General features: G+C 39.9%; 1 protein-coding gene across 2 annotated transcripts in view; it reads left to right on the top strand.

Moving 5' to 3' along the window:
- Positions 1-16,489, top strand: part of adamts9 (ADAM metallopeptidase with thrombospondin type 1 motif, 9) — a 248,365-nt gene that overhangs the window by 210,610 nt on the left and 21,266 nt on the right. The window lies entirely within an intron of this gene.

Here is a 16,489-nt window from a genome sequence, read left to right as displayed (position 1 = left end):
GGGTAGCTTCCAAATTGATAGCATGAACATCAATTTTTCTCCCCCCTCATTACACTCCTTCTCCATTCCCCACTCTTCTCCTCTTCTTAACCTCCTATCACCTCTTTCTCACCTTCCTATCATCTCCTTCCCTTTCTCATTTTCTGTCAGATTTCTTCTTCTTTACCTTTACCTTTTCCACCCATCACCTGCCAGCTTTTCATTTCATTCCCCCCTTCCCCAGTCACCTACCTTGCTCCTCACCTGGCTTCACCCATCATCTTCTAGCTCATACACCTTCCCCTCACCTCACTTTCTTATACTGGTTTCTTCATCCTTCCTTTCCAGTCCAAAACATTGACTCGTTATTCCTCTCTATCAGTGCTGACTGACCTGCTGAGTTCCTCCACCATTTGCAAAATTGCTTGTGTCTATATCCTCCCACTCCATGCACATTTATGTCCCTGTGTTGTATTTGTCTCCACTACCACCCCAAGCAGCACATTACAGGTAACCACCAATCTCTGTGAACAAAAAATTGCCTTGCACATCTCATTTAAGCTTACCCCCAACTCATCTATACTATCTATATCTCTCATACTCTTATAAATCTCTATCAGATCTCCTCTCAGCCTCCACTGCTCCAGAGAAAACAATCCAAATTTATTTGAAATTTCCCATAAAGAGCATGGCCTCTAATCCAGGCAACATCCTGGTAAACCTGCCCGGTGCCTCCTCCAAATCCTTGAATGCCTTACAGAACTCCAGAAATGGCTAATAATCTGGATCCTTGATCAATAAAAGTAACATTGCCACATGCCTCCTTTACCGCCCTATCAATGTGTGCAGGCACTTTCAGGGAGCTATGGACTTTGACCTCAAGATCCTTTCGCACTTCAACACTGTTAAGGCTTTGCCTTTAACAATAGACTATTTCTTTACATTTGATCTCCCAAAGTGCAAAACTTAACATTTGGCAGGTTAAACTCCAAATTATATCCTGCTGTGTTGTTTGCTGAACTTCTGTGTTGCTTGTCCTTTGATTTTGATTACGTCGACTGTGTTTGTGCAGCTCATCTGATGCATGTTTGAAGGCAAGTCATGAACAGCATAAATGTTCATAGTGGGGAGAAGGGAGTTGTCCTGATTCCATAGGCACCGCTGTCGCTGCTGCTTTCCTCTTCCATTGTGTGGTCTCCAGGTCTGCATGACACCTATCTTCTAAGTTGCTCTTTAACCAAGCAAGTTTACCCAAGGCAGGCTAACCAGTTCTATCTCATGCCCTATATTCCAGATGCCAGAGAGAAAGCCGCAATAAGCAGTACTGGGTTTCACACAGTCTTTATACTTCATACGAGGTCTATCGTGGTTCCTGCTTCCCCATGATAGCTGGCTATAGAGCAGCTGCCTAGAGAGTCTGGAGTCCTCCATGTGTACAACATGTCTGGTCCAACAGAATTGTGCTTTCAGGATCATGGCTTCAATACTAGTAATCTCTGCCCTACTGAGGGCTTCCAGATTTGTGATACCGTCATGTCAGTGGAAACTTGTAATGGATCTCAGGCTGAGTACGTGGAAGTGTTCCAGCAGTTTGAGTTGCCTTTTGTATACAGCCCATGTATCACAATCATACAAGGGGCTAGTGAGGACAACAGCTGTGTGCACATTGATCTTAGTGGACATCTGGATGTTGTGCTGCCTAAGCATTCGTGATCGTAGGCAACCCAGGCTCTGAGTAGCCTTATGAATTCTGCCATTGATACCTTATCCAAGGAACCATCACTGGAGATGACCCTGCACTATCTACAACACTATCTTCATATCTTCTGCAAATTTATTAAATATCCATCTGCATTTTCATCCAGGTCATTTATATGTATCAAAAACAGCAGGGTCCCAGTATGCATCCCTTAAGAACACCACTAGTCACAGACTTGCTCTAGCCAGAACAAGACCCACTGACCACTACTCTTTGTCTCCTAAGGCCAAGCCAATTCTGAATCCAAATGGCCAATTCGCTGTTGATTCCATACATGTTATTATATACAGCATTCCTATAATTGGACTAACTTCTGGGGAAGGTTTGTATTTTTAAAAAAAACACACATGCTATAAAATTCCAAAGCGTTCCTAAATGTCCCATCACAACTCTGCTTCCACATGAAAATCTCACCCCTGTAATGATCAAGGCTATAATCTCAGAATTCTTTCACTTTAGAGTTTTAGATTAACAAAATTCTGCCAGGTAAATTTCAGATCAGCTATATGTCGAAAAACTAGCATGGTTTAGCATGTAAATTTTCATAAATTTAGAACATGGAATTGGACAGTGCAATTGCTTTGAGTAGAATATTTATCATGCCAGTTGGCTTTAGAGATTTTTTATTTGGAGGAACAAGAACTAACAACATCTGTTGCCTATTAATGAAACATTTTGGCTTGTAATTAAGACGTCCAGAACTGAGATAAACTGAGTTTGTTCAGTGTATTGTCATGAACAGGACTCATGTTGAATTGAAGGTAAGTAATTACTGATTCTCATAATGAATGAAATCACAGCATGCAGTGGTAATGAATTGTCTATTGCAGGATTGTCTAATGTAGATTTGGTTGATACAATCTGTTAGCTCTTCCAGAACTGTGTAACTGAATAACAGACTTCATAGTGAAGCTTTAAAGATTGCAGATAGATCTGCATTTGCTAGAAGTTGTGTATTCTAATGGTATATAGTTTAGGTAAAAAAAGATCCAGTGTTGTGTTTTACAAGGACAGGCACACTGAGTTTCAAACAAATTTTCCCCTAATTGTGCAATGCTTCTTGAGTCGTTGAGTAAACAGTCAATGAAATATGTCGGATGTGGGGAGATGATGAAGAGAGATAAGTAATAGTTTGGAATAAATCTCCCTTTATTATGCATCATCATCATTTTTCTTCACCAAGCTTTCTCTATAACCTCAAGAGTGTGGTTGGTATCAATGGCCAAATTTGTCCCAGTGTTTTACGGAAATCTGTTTTCAATAAATTTTCAAGTGAGTTGGAACTACTTATTAAATCCTTACTATAAACATATCAATCACAACCAGTCTATAGTATCATCATTTTGAGAGTCCCTGTCAATATGATGCCAGAATTACGTGATAGCTAAGCCCTCTGCCTTCGGTGCTGACTCCTTGATTTCAAGTCAAATATTTGTACTTACATCTGTATTCCAGCTGATGAAGTGTTGGGCTGAACTTGCCTTTTTTTAATGTAACTAACAATTATGATTCCTAACTCTGTACTGAAGACAGGAACACCACATATGAAGAGGTTCCAGCCCTAAGCTGGAAAATCTTTTTGAGAGTATGTGCTCAAATTCGTGATAACCTTTTTTAAAAAAAAATTCTCCCATGATCATTCTGAGCAGAGATTATCATTGATTAATGAATTATTAACAATAATTATGGACCTTTTTATGGAAATAGGATGAGCCCTGTTGCTTAGTTACGTGTATTCCTTATTTTATATTGATAAAGGTATAACAGAGGCAGATTGAAATAGATGAAGCATTTTAGAAAACCTGACAAGAATTATTAATATTAATCTTTTAAAATATAGTTGAAAATGACATCATATGTAGTATTATACTTGTACCTCATTCAGTATATGTATATCACATAAGAAATGTGAAGTTACAAGTTTTGATACATATTCATAAAAGATCAAGGGAAGTAAAATAACCACACTTTACTCTTAGTGAGATTTTTCTTGCTCCACTAACAGTGACAGACATTTCATATCTGGCTTACATTTGATTGTTTCCACAGAGCACTAGTCTCATCAATAAGTCTACTCCTATAATTTTTTAGCACTGAAAACAAAGATACATATGAATATGTCGATGATTCAAATAGTTATGGAAACTATTTCCAAAAGGTTATGTTATTGACCAGGCAATTCTTTTACTACTGCCTTACATATTTCAAACCCTGTGGTACATTCAGGTAACTTTACCAAGTTAACCAGTTCTTCACATATTTTATCCACCTCCTCACACATGAAATTGAGCAATAATTGCTAGCTTAGCTACTAATTTAATATCAATGCTCTCATCATGACGAATGGAAAGAAATTTACATCAGCTCATATCTTTTGTTGGTTGTTCTGCTATGTTTGTTCCCATCATTAATATTCTATCTTTTGCTGTGGTTCTGCTCATGGACAAAGCACTAATGTGCTGAATAATTTGTTGTTTTTCTGGAAAACTATCAAAAAAGGAAAAGAGCACACTGGGTTCTTTAACATATTCTCCATCACTCGGTGGTTTTCCGTGTTGAACAATAATCATCGAAACTAGCACTAACTAAGTTGGAACTACCTTGAATCCCAGGGGAACCAATATCCCAGGGGAACTACCCTATATAAAAAAGGAAGCATATGTTAGATATAGGAAGCAGGAAGTAGGAGGGGCTCATGAGAAATATAGGGTACCCAGGAAGGAGCTAAAGAAAGGACTTAGGAGAGCTCGAAGGAGGCATGAGAAGGCCTTGGCATGTAGAATTAAGGAGAACCCCAAGGCGTTCTATGCGTATGTGAAGAACAGGAGGATGACGAGAATGAAGGTGGGACCACTAAAGGATAAAGAGGGCAACATGTGCCTGGAGGCGGAGGAGATTGAGGAGGTCCTAAATGAATACTTTACTTCAGTATTCACAAGTGAGAAGGATCTTGATCAGGATGAGGTCGAAGTAGAGCGGGCCTGTGTGCTGGACAATGTGGAGATTAAGGAAGAAGTGCTGGATCTTCTTAAAAACATTAAGATTGATAAATCCCCAAGGCCGGATATGATACACCCCAGGATGTTGTGGGAATTGAGAGAACAGATTGCAGGATCATTAGCTATGATCTTTGAATCCTCTTTGGCTACACGGGAAGTGCTGGAGGACTGGAGAATGGCAAATGTAGTTCCCTTGTTTAAAAAAGATAATAAGGAGAAACCTGGGAACTATAGACCGGTGACTCTTATGTCAGTGGTCTGCAAACTACTGGAAAGGATTCTTAAGGATAGGATCTACAAGCATTTGGAGAAGTACAGTCTACTCATGGATAGTCAGCATGGCTTTCTGAAGGGAAGATCGTGCCTCACGAGCCTGATTGAGATTTTTGAAGAAGAAACCAAAGAAATTGATGAGGGTAGAGTAGTGGATGTGGTCTACATGGACTTTAGCAAGGCATTTGACAAAGTCCCTCACAAGAGACTCATCCAGAAAGTCATGAGGCATGGGATAAGTGGAACCTTGGCTGTTTGGATAAAAAATTGGCTTAAAGGAAGAAAGCAGAGGGTAGTTGTGGAAGGAAAGTATTCTGCCTGGAGGTCGATAACTAGTGGAGTGTCGCAGGGATCTGTCCTGGGACCCCTGCTATTTGTGATTTTTATAAATGACCTGGATGTAGAGACGGAAGGATGGGCGACTAAGTTTACGGATGACATGAAGATTGGAGGAGTTGTGGTTGGAGCTGTAGGTTGTCAAAGGTTACAAGAGGATATAGACAGGCTGCAGAGTTGGGCAGAAAAATGGCAGATGGAGTTCAATCCGGATAACTGTGAGGTGATGCATTTTGGAAGGACAAACCAGAAGACTGAGTACAGAATTAATGGCCAGTTACTTAAGAGTGTGGATGAACAAAGGGACCTTGGGGTTCAAATCCATACATCCCTCAAGGTCGCTGCACAGGTTATTAGGGTAGTTAAGAAGGCCTATGGGATACTAGGCTTCATTAACAGGGAGATTGAGTTCAAGAGTAGAGAGATCATGTTGCAACTCTACAAATCTCTGGTGAGATCGCACTTAGAGTATTGTGTTCAATTCTGGTCACCTTGTTATAGGAAGGATGTGGAAGCTATGGAGAGGGTGCAAAGGAGATTTACCAGGATGTTGCCTGGTTTGGAGAACAAGTCATATGAAGCAAGGTTAGCAGAGCTGGGACTTTTCTCTTTGGAGCGTAGAAGAGTGAGAGGGGACTTGATAGAGGTCTACAAGATTATGAGAAGCATAGATAGGGTAGATAGTCAGTACCTGTTTCCCAGGGCACCGATAGCAAACACCAGAGGACATATGTACAAAATTAAGGGAGGGAAGTTTAGGGGAGACATCAGGGGTAAGTTTTTTACACAGAGGGTTGTGAGTGCCTGGAATGACTTGCCAGAGATGGTGGTGGAGGCTAAAACATTAGGGGTATTTAAGAGCCTCTTGGACAGGCACATGGATAAAAGAAAAATAGAGGGTTATGGGGTAGTGTGGGTTTAGTACTTTTTTTAAAGGATTATATGGGTCAACACAACATGGAGGGCTGAAGGGCCTGTACTGTGCTGTAGTGTTCTATGGTTCTATGGTACCTGAAATAAATGTCATCAAAGTATTTCACTGCATTTTTTTGTTGCTGATTTTTAAGAAATGTATTATATTATGTTCTTGCTCACTTTTAGCGCAAAGCCATTTATGAGCGTATTTGTAACTCACAATTAACACCTCAACACGTCAACCCACTAACTCCACCACAACTTTATTATTTGCTGTCAGTCATCTCATGTACACCCAGTAGCACTTTATGGTAAATTAAATACTCAAGGAGGTCCTAAACTACATACCAAATTTTCCACTTTTATCACTGAATATCCGGTGTTCACTCACAAATGACAGAAGAGAAAGTATAAGCAGAACTGGCCCAACCGTTTACTATACAAATACTGATGTGAACACCATGTCTGCAAGGATTTCAAAATATATCATCTAGTGTCATGTACTATCACAATCCTCTAGCTGTTGCCAAGATGGCGTGAGGTGTTTCCTGTGTTAACATTTCACTGCTCTCGGGTTGTAAAAAAAAATTTGCTGCTTCATTTGGCAGTGACATTAAACATTATCACAAGAGATTCTGCATTTGCTGCAAATCCAGAGCAACACACACAAAACGCTGGAGGAGCTCAGCAGGTCAGGCAGCATCTATGGAAATGAATAAACAATGCAGTTTCGGCCCAAGACCCTTCTTCAGGGCCTATTCTTCAGATAATCATGATGTATCTTTTTAACATGAGTGAGGTTTAAAGAAACTAGGGGGAGCACTGCATGCCAGATGCCAACAAAATTTTTCCATGTGCCTTTTTGGGCACCTGTGCCATAGGTTCAACACCCCTAGTAGCCTATGCTTTACCAAAATCAGAATCACAATTCTATGTGAACATAGTAGAGGTGAAGAGACAGGAGCCTCTCAATGACTGAAAGGTATATTTAGAAATGATATAATGAAGAAGGGATAATGATAAGGGAAGAGGAAAGTAGGTAAAATTGGGGAAAGCAGTGTGAAGGGAAATGAAGAACTAAACACAAATTGATGGGAAGTGAAGAGCATAATGATCACTAATGGAACTAAGGAAAATAAGAAATGAAAGATTGGGAAACTGAGTAAGGAAACAGGAGTAACATGAATTCAGAGAGTAGGAGCAGTGAACTGTGGGTTTCAAATAACAAAGTAAGCCAAGTAGGATAGGAGATGGGAAATTAATGGCAATGCTGGTGGTGGAAGGGCAGTGGGAGCAGAAGGTTGAGGTAGAGGAGATTCCATCGAGGGAAGTGTTATAAGAATTGCAAGTTTTGCTCAGGGAAGCTGGGCAAACAGTTTCTCTGTGAAATGGTGAGAAACTAGATAGAGCACAGTGTCTTCCAGTGCTACATCATGAATCTGGAGCAGGTCAGATCTGGGAAAATGACTAGAGGAGAAAAGGTGGTTTAAATGGTCAATTTAAAATAGTGATGGAGGCACATGAGACTGCAGGTGCTGGAAACTGGAGCAAGAATATAAGCTGCTGTGGGTCAAGCAGCATCTATGGAAGCAGAAGGGATGGTTGATGTTTTGGGTCGAAACCCTGCATCAGCCCTGTGAGTGGAGAGTGAAGGCAGCCAGTATATAGAAGTGAGAGGAAGCAATAAGATAAAGGCTGGTAAGTGACAGGTGGATCCAGATGAGATAGGGTGATCTTGGGCTGTTCAGTTTGCTCGACATAGTCATAGACCCACCTGGTCCCAATTTCCTACATTCGGCCTGTATCCCTCAAAGTCTCGGCCTTCCATCTACCTATCCAAGTGCTTCTTAAATAATACTATTATACTGCCAGCTTACCTTCTTCTGGCAGCTTATCACCACTCTTTGCATAAAAAAAGTTGCCTCTTAAATCCCTTTTTAAAATTTCCCCTCTCACCTTAAATCTGTATTTGCTAGTTTAGGACTCCCTATCCTAGGGTAAAAACATTAGCTATGCCTTTTATAATTTTAAATATCACTATAATATCACTCTCATTGTCCTATGTTCCAAGGAATAAAGATCTAGCCAAGAGCTAGCCTGGCCAATCTCACCCTATAACTCGGACTCTGTAGTCATGGCAACATGCTTGTAATTCTTTGCTGAACCCTAAGCACAGCAAGCTGACCAAAACTGTACATAGTACAACAAATGCAACCTCACCAAAGCCTTATATAACTGCAACAATATGCCCTATTTCCTATCTCAGTGCTTTGACAAATGAGGGTCAGCATGCTAAATGTTCTTTTTCACTACCCTGTCTGCCTGTGAACTATGTACTTGTACTCCTAAGCTCCTTGTTCCATTGCACTTCCTGGTACCCTACATTTCACAGTACAAGTCTTACACTAGTTTGACTATCCAAAGTAAAACACCTCGCACTTATCTATATTGACGTACATTTGCCACTCCTCGCCTCACTCTCCTACCTTCTTCAAAAAACTCTGAAGAGTTCATGAAGCACAATTTTACATTCTGAATCTCCTAATCAGATTCTGTCTATCCAATGCTAGTAGATCCTGCCCTTTTCAATTGCCCATTACTGATGTCAGGTTGACTGGACAATAGTTTCTTGGCTTGACTTTGCTACCCTCCTTAAACAATGGCACAACATTAGCCACCTTCCAGTCTTCAGGAACTTTACCAGTGGCTAACAATGAAGTAAGTATCTCTGAATTCTTCTGCAATTGCCTCCCTAACCTCCAGCAAAGTCTGAGGATGGATTTGATCAGGCCCTGGGGAGCCATTCACCTCAATACACTGTAAAAAATGCCTTTGTTTAATTTGATTAAAAAGTCCATAAATTTGTGAAGTATAAATAAACCAAGTTTTCATGGATACAAAGCCAAATCGTAATGTAAAGATAATCGATGGAAAAGTGTACTTGAATTTGCCAACCTCCTACCAACACCCCCACCTAATCTTGATTTACATGCAATTTGCCAAGTTGTTTTCATCTCAGTGATGTCAAGTTTTCTGAATATTGTTCCATCTACTGAAAGGTTTTTAAATTACTTGATGTCAGAACTTTGAAAAAAAAAATCTACATAATGGAAAAATGTTGTACACTGATCTGTTAAGATAGTCATATGAAGAGCAGCTAATATAATTTGATTGAAGGGCTACCACTTTCAGAGTTATTTTCATGTCTATCCTTTGGCTCTTATTCCAAATATCAACTTTGCAATGTAGCAATTGTATAATAACAAAATAAATTTGCAACTAAGCATACAAGAGGCACAACAAGAGAAGATTTTCAACCCTGTTCGTCCAGGTAGGTTGTAACTGCATTCCTCATTGGCCTAACCACACACAAGTACAGAAAGAATAATGGGAAATTTCCTCTACTTCTTCAATGATACTCAAGCAAAGATGTAACAATCACACCCTATAACTTTAGTAGTAAAAGCAATTAGATATTTATTTTCTATAAGTAGGAATGCAACTTTGCATTCAGAAATTTATCACATTTCTTCTTAACATTGTTGAGAATTTTTTCCCATCTCTGGGTGAAGTTTTCCTTAGAATGGAAGGGTGGGTCTTATGCAGTGAACAGTAGACACTGAGGAACATGATAGAACAGAAGCATCTGGGAATACAGGTCCATAATTCATTGAAAGTGGGATCACAGGTTGATAGGGTCATTAGCCTTCACAAATCAAAGTATTGAGTACAGGAGGATGGAAGTTATGTTGAAGATGTGTAAGGTGTCGGTGAATATGAAGGATTGTGTGCAGTTTTGGTCTCCTACCTACAGGGAAGGTGTAAATAAGGTTGAAAGAGTACAGAGAAAGGCTGTTGCCAGGTCTCGAGGACCTGAGTTATAAGGGAAGATTGAATAGGTTTGGGCTTTATTCCTTGGAACATAGAATATGGAGAGGAGATTTGAAAGAGGTAAACAAAATTATGAGAGGTATAGATGGCATAAATGAAAGCAGGCTTTTTCCACTGGTTAGGTGACTGGAAGACCATAGGACATAGGAGCAGAATTAGGCCATCCAGCCCATCGAGTATGCTCCGCTGTTCCATCATGGCTGATCCCGGATCCCTCTCAACCCCATATACCCGCCTTCTCGCCATGTCCTTTGATGCCATGACCAATCAGAAAACTTTCAACTTCTGCCTTAAATATATCCACAGTCTTGGCCTCCACCACAGTCTGTTTCAGAACATTCCACAGATTCATTACTCTCTGGCTAAAATATTCCTCTTTACCTCTGTTCTAAAGGATCACCACTCTATTTTGAGGCTGTGACCTCTAGTTCTTGATATCCCCACCATAGGAAACATCCTCTCCTCATCCACTCTATCTCGTCCTTTCAACATTCGGTAGGTTTCAATGAAATCCCCCCACATTCTTCTAAATTCCAGTGGTACAGCCCAGAGCTGCCGAATGCTCCTCATATGTTAACCTTTTCATTCCTGGAATCATCCTTATAAACCTTCTCTGGACTCTCTCCAAGGACAACACATCCTTTCTGAGATAAGGGGCCCAAAACTGTTGACAATACTCCAAGTGTGGCCTGACTAGTGTCTTATAAAGACTCAGCATTATCTCCTTGCTCTTATATTCAATTCCCCTTGAAATAAATTTCAACATTACATTTGTTTTCTTTACCACATACTCAACTTGTAAATTAACCTTCAGGGAGTCTTGCATGAGGACTCCTAAGTCCCTCTGCACCTCTGATGTTTGAACTTTCTCCACATTTAGATAATAGTCTGCACTATTGTTCCTTTTGCCAAAATGCATTATTGTACATTTCCCAACACTGTATTCCATTGGGTAACAGTTGTGTCCAGTTCATTGGCTATATTTAAGAGGGAGTTAGATATGGCCCTTGTGGCTAAAGGGATCAGGGGTACAGGGTTCTGAGTTGGATGATCAGCCATGATCATACTGAATGGTGGTGCAGGCTTGAAGGGCCAAATGGCCTTCTCCTGCACCTATTTTCTATGTTTCTACCTGCCACTTTTTTGTCCATTCTTCCAATTTGTCTAAGTCCTGCTGCAATCACTCTGCTTCCTCAGCACTACCTACCCCTCCACCTATCTTCATATCATCTGCAAACTTTACAACAAAGCCATCATTTCATTATCCAAATGATTGACAAACAATGTGAAAATTAGTGGTCCCAATACTGACCCCTGCAGAACACTTGTAATCACTGGCCAACCAGAAAAGGCCCCCTTTATTCCCACTCATTGCCTCCTGCCTGTCAGCCATTCCTCTATCCATACTAGTATCTTTCCTGTATTGCCATAGGATTTTATCTTGTTAAGTAGCCTCAAGTGTGGCACCTTATCAGATGCCTTATGAAAATCCAAGTAAATGACATCCACCACCTCTCCTTTGTCCACCCTGCTTGTTACTTCCTCAAAGAACTCTTAACAGATTTGTCAGGTAAGATTTCCCTTTACAGAAACCATGCTGACTTTGACTTATTTTATCGTTGGTCTCTAAGGAGCTCAAAACCACATCCTAAGTAATAGACTCCAACACTTTCCCAACCACTGAGGTCGGGCTAACTGGCCAGAAATTCTTTTCTTTTGCCTTCCTCCCTTCTTAAAGAGTGGAGTGATATTTGCAATCTTCCATTCCTCCGGGACCATGCCAGAATCAAGTGATTCTTGAAAGATCATGACCAATGCATCTGTTATCTCTTCAGCAACCCTTTCAGGATTCTGGGGTGTACTCCATCTAGTCCAGGTGACTTAACCATCTTTAGATGTTTAGGCATTTGAACTTTTTCCTTTGTAATAGCAATGGCACTCACTCCCGCTCCCTGACACACACGGACCTCTGGCATACAACTGGTTTCTTCCACAGTGAAGTCTAATGCAAAGTACCCATTAAGTTCATCTGCCATTTCTTTGTCTCCCCATTACTACCTCACCACCATCATTTTCCAGTGGTCCAATTGTGGTGAACTAGATATACCTGTCTGACTGCTCCTGTGGCTCCTCCCACAGACCCTGCTGACTGCTCCTGTGGCTCCTCCCACAGACCCCTGTATAAAGGCGACTGTGGTCTGCTGCTCTCCCTCATTTTCCCAGGATGTAGTGTTGTTCTTCAGTCAATAAAAGCCGATATCTCACTTCCTAAGTCTCAGCGTGAGTTATTGATGGTGCATCACCAATATCAACCGTCACCTCTCTTTTACTCTGTATATAACTGAAAACACTTTTAGTATCCTGCTTTATACTATTGGCTAGTTTGCCCTCATATTTCATCTTTTCCCTTCCTATAGCCTTTTTAGTTGCCTTTTGTTGGATTTTAAAAGTTTCCCAGTCATCCAGCTTCCCATTCACTTTTGCTAACTTATATGTCCTTTCCTTGGCTTTTATGCAGTCCCTATCTTCCCTACAACCAGAGTTCATGGATTAAGGGTGAAAGGTGAAAAGTTTAATGGGAATATGTGGGGAAATGTCTTCACTCAGAAGGTCATGAGAATGTGGAATGAGCTGCCAGCACTAGTGGTGCATGCAAGCTCGATTTCAATGTCTAAGCAAAGTTTGGATAGGTACAAGGATAGTAAGTATATGGAGGGCTATGGTCTCAGTGCAGGTCAACGGGAGTAGGCAATTGAAATGATTTTGACATGGACTAGATGAGCCAAAGTGCCTATTTCTGGTCTGTACTTCTCTATGACTATGACATTTGCTGTTTTGTGGCAATAATACAGAAAAAAAATATGTTACATTAAAAAAATAGTGAAAAGTGGAAGAGCGAGGTAGTGTTCATGGACAGTTTAGAAGTCTGATGGTGGAGGGGAAGAAGTTGTTACTAAAATATTGAGTGTAGGTCTTTACCTCCTCTCTGACCATAGTAATGAAAAGACGATATGTCCTGGATCTTAAGGGTCTTTGTGTATGTTGCTTTGGATTTATACCATCTGCAGAATTTCTTGTGGTAAGAGTTCTTAATGATGGATGCCACCTTCTTGAGGCCTCAGTCACGGAGAGGCTTGTGCTTATGATGGAGCTTACTGAGTCTACAATCCTCTGCAACCATCAGAATGCTCTCCATGATACATCAGTAGAAATTTGCTAGAGTCGTTGGTGACACACCAAATATCGTTAAACTCCTGATGAAGTATACTCGCTGGCATGCCGTTACCATGATTGCCTCAATATGTTGGGCCCAGGATAGATCCTCTGAGATATTGACACCCAGGCACATGAAGCTTCTTACCCTTTCCACCACTGCGCTCTCAATGAGGACTTATGTGTGCTCTCCCGATTTCCTTTTCTGAACTCCACAAGCAATTCCTTGATCTTACTGGTGTTGACTGCAAGGTTGGTGACATGATACCACTTAACCAGCTTCTCTGTGTCCTCTTGTTGCCGTCTGAGATTCTGCCATAAACAGTGGGTTCATCATTAAGTTTATAGGTGGCATTTGAGTTGTGCCTAACTTTACAGTCATGAGTGTGGAGGGAGTACAGCAATGGCTAAGAACACATTCTTGAGGTGAGCCTGTATGATTGTCTTCAAAGAGGAGATGTTATTACCCATCCACACTAACTGTGGTTTCCCGATCAGGCAATCAAGAATCCAGTTGAAGATAGAGGTACGGAGATTTTGAAGCTTGTTGATTGGTACTGAAGGAGTAATGGTTTTGATAGTTTATGATATTTCACTTTACAGCAAATCATATTTATGTGTTTAGTTCATTTTCTATTGAATTTTTAAATCATCTAGCTTGAAGTTATTTTTGCGTCTGGGTTTTACATCTGTGAGAATTCAACATTCAACATGAACTGTTGGTTTAAGAGGTTACCTCTTAAAATAGAACCTGATAGGAAATGACATCTGAAAACAAGACTACTGGATCTTTATAGGCAGATTTCTCTGAGGTAGTGAGCTCTGTCACTCATCTCTGACTGTAAAATCCAGATCAAGATACCTTTTTTTGATTAACAATGAAGTTACTAAAATTAAAATCAAATTTCATTAAACCTTAAAGAATTATGAACTGTTCAATGTACTTTGCATGTTGAAACCAGCAGCAGCAAAACAATGATTTCTTGTATATATTTTAACTACCATGCAGAAAGTAACTTAGTTAACTCTTAAAGAAAACTGAGTATTTTGTATGTGTTAATTATATATGAATGTCAGGGTTAAAGCTGCTCAATATTAACTTGAAGGTGTTCAATTTTCAATAAAAGCAAATGGAATTTAGCATGAAGGATAAATGGGGAACTTATTAATTACCATTTTCATAAGATGGTGCTTTCTGTAGTTATCTGAGAAATGCTGATGCCTTTTATGACAAATTGAATTTTATTATACACAAAAGTAAGAGATAACATTTGATTTGCATATGGAGACCATTTTCTCATTGCAACTGAACTAGACTGAAGAAACTTTTCTTAATAATGTTGTGAATGGTGTATATATCAAGGTGAAATTTCAGCTTGACCACAAGCATGCTTATGAATGGTCAGATCTAAAATATTTACCAATTAATATTTTCTCCCATAGACACTAACCTATCTGCTTAGCTTTACTTGAATTATCATTGCTATTTGTATGTCTGACTGCACTGACAATAGAAAGATAATTTGTCAGTATCATAAGATGAGCTGCACGAGTTATACTTCCGAGAAGAAGATTAATTTAGGAATTATCATTCCAGAATTGCATGAGATCTTGACATTGTCTTTAATAATAAATGATAACCAAAATGAATTTTGAGTATGTCTCTACACTGCCAAATAAAAGTCAAGATTTATCATATTATGCAATGATACATGACTCGAGAGGATAATTGATAGTTTCTTTCCTTCTTCTCCATTTTTCTTTATATTTGTCTTTTTACCCCCTCCTGAATGTTCTAATGGATGCTCCAGTGCAGAGTCACACACAGCGATGGTTGACAAATTAATCAATAATGGAGACAGTTTCCCTGAGCCCAACAATTGTCTTGATATTCACTTGTGTAATGCTTTTTAATTCAGCATTACACAATTAAAATATTTTTTCCATGAGTGAACCATGATAATACTGTATCATTTCCATGGTATTTTGTAGCATTTGGAGAGTTTGACTACGCATCCCCAATTATTTCAGGATAACTTGTCCTTCCTTGTCCTGAGTGCACCCATTGTTAGGTATTCATGGGAGAACATACTCAAAGTCCTGAAGATCCAACTTAGATCACTTATCAGTACATTATCTCTAGAGTTGTGCCCAAAATTATCCTGAAGCAAAACCAATCTCCCAATCCCACCTCCTCTCCGAAGAAATCCGTATCCCAATTATTGCACGTGGCATATTCACAGATATTTCATCCTCTCCTTACCTTAGTTCCCTTCACTAAAACTCCTCAATGATGACCAAGCTGCCAGCTCAATATTTTTAATCTTCAGCCTCACAGCATCTAACTGTTAATCAGGTTCAGTCACACCTGTGACTAATTTCATAAGGCATGTCGAGGTTGTGCACTATTACTAACATGTAAAGTTCAGTGCCTAGTAACATAGGACCAGAAACTCATGCTCTGCTCTAACTCAACTTCAGTGAAGTGGGATAACAGACAGATATGTATGCTAAATATCTAGTCGATGAGGTGACATGGTAGGATAGCAAGGGCACCATGTTTGATGCAATAGTTAATGCTGCTATCTCACAGTTCAAGTGACTTAGGTTCAATCCAGATCTTCATACATGGGTTTTATCTGGGTGCTCTGTTTTCTTCTGACATTGTTGGTTGGTTAATTGGATGCTGTAAATGATTCTTTAGTATAAGTTAATGGTATAAAGAAAAGATGGTAACATCGCGTGGGAGAGAATAAGTTACAGGAGAACAAGGAGATGAGAGTGGAGTGAGGCAAATGGAATTGCTCCACAGAAGCTAAAGTTGACTGAAAAGGCTGATTGACCTCGTTCTATGTCATTTATGTAGCAATGTCTTTGTTGCGGCCAATTCTAGCAAACCAATTGCCGCTGCTGGCAAAATAGCACAGTTTGTTATCCTTGTATGACATACCCTCCAATGATAATGTTCCACAATTTCAAAGAAATGTGTTTGATCCTTTATTAGTAGCTATAAAAACATACAATCTTGAAGCGATGAAACATCAGCATATTTTAGCATGGCTAAGCAGTTAACAAAAGATATAACACCTGGTGGTCCCAGCTCCAAACAGCCCAGAGCAAAGCT

The sequence above is a fragment of the Hemitrygon akajei genome, chromosome 19 (assembly GCF_048418815.1).
Source record: "Hemitrygon akajei chromosome 19, sHemAka1.3, whole genome shotgun sequence".
Classification (NCBI taxonomy): domain Eukaryota; kingdom Metazoa; phylum Chordata; class Chondrichthyes; order Myliobatiformes; family Dasyatidae; genus Hemitrygon; species Hemitrygon akajei.
The sequence above is the reverse complement of the archived record's forward strand: the minus strand, read 5'-3'. Positions and strand labels throughout refer to the sequence as shown.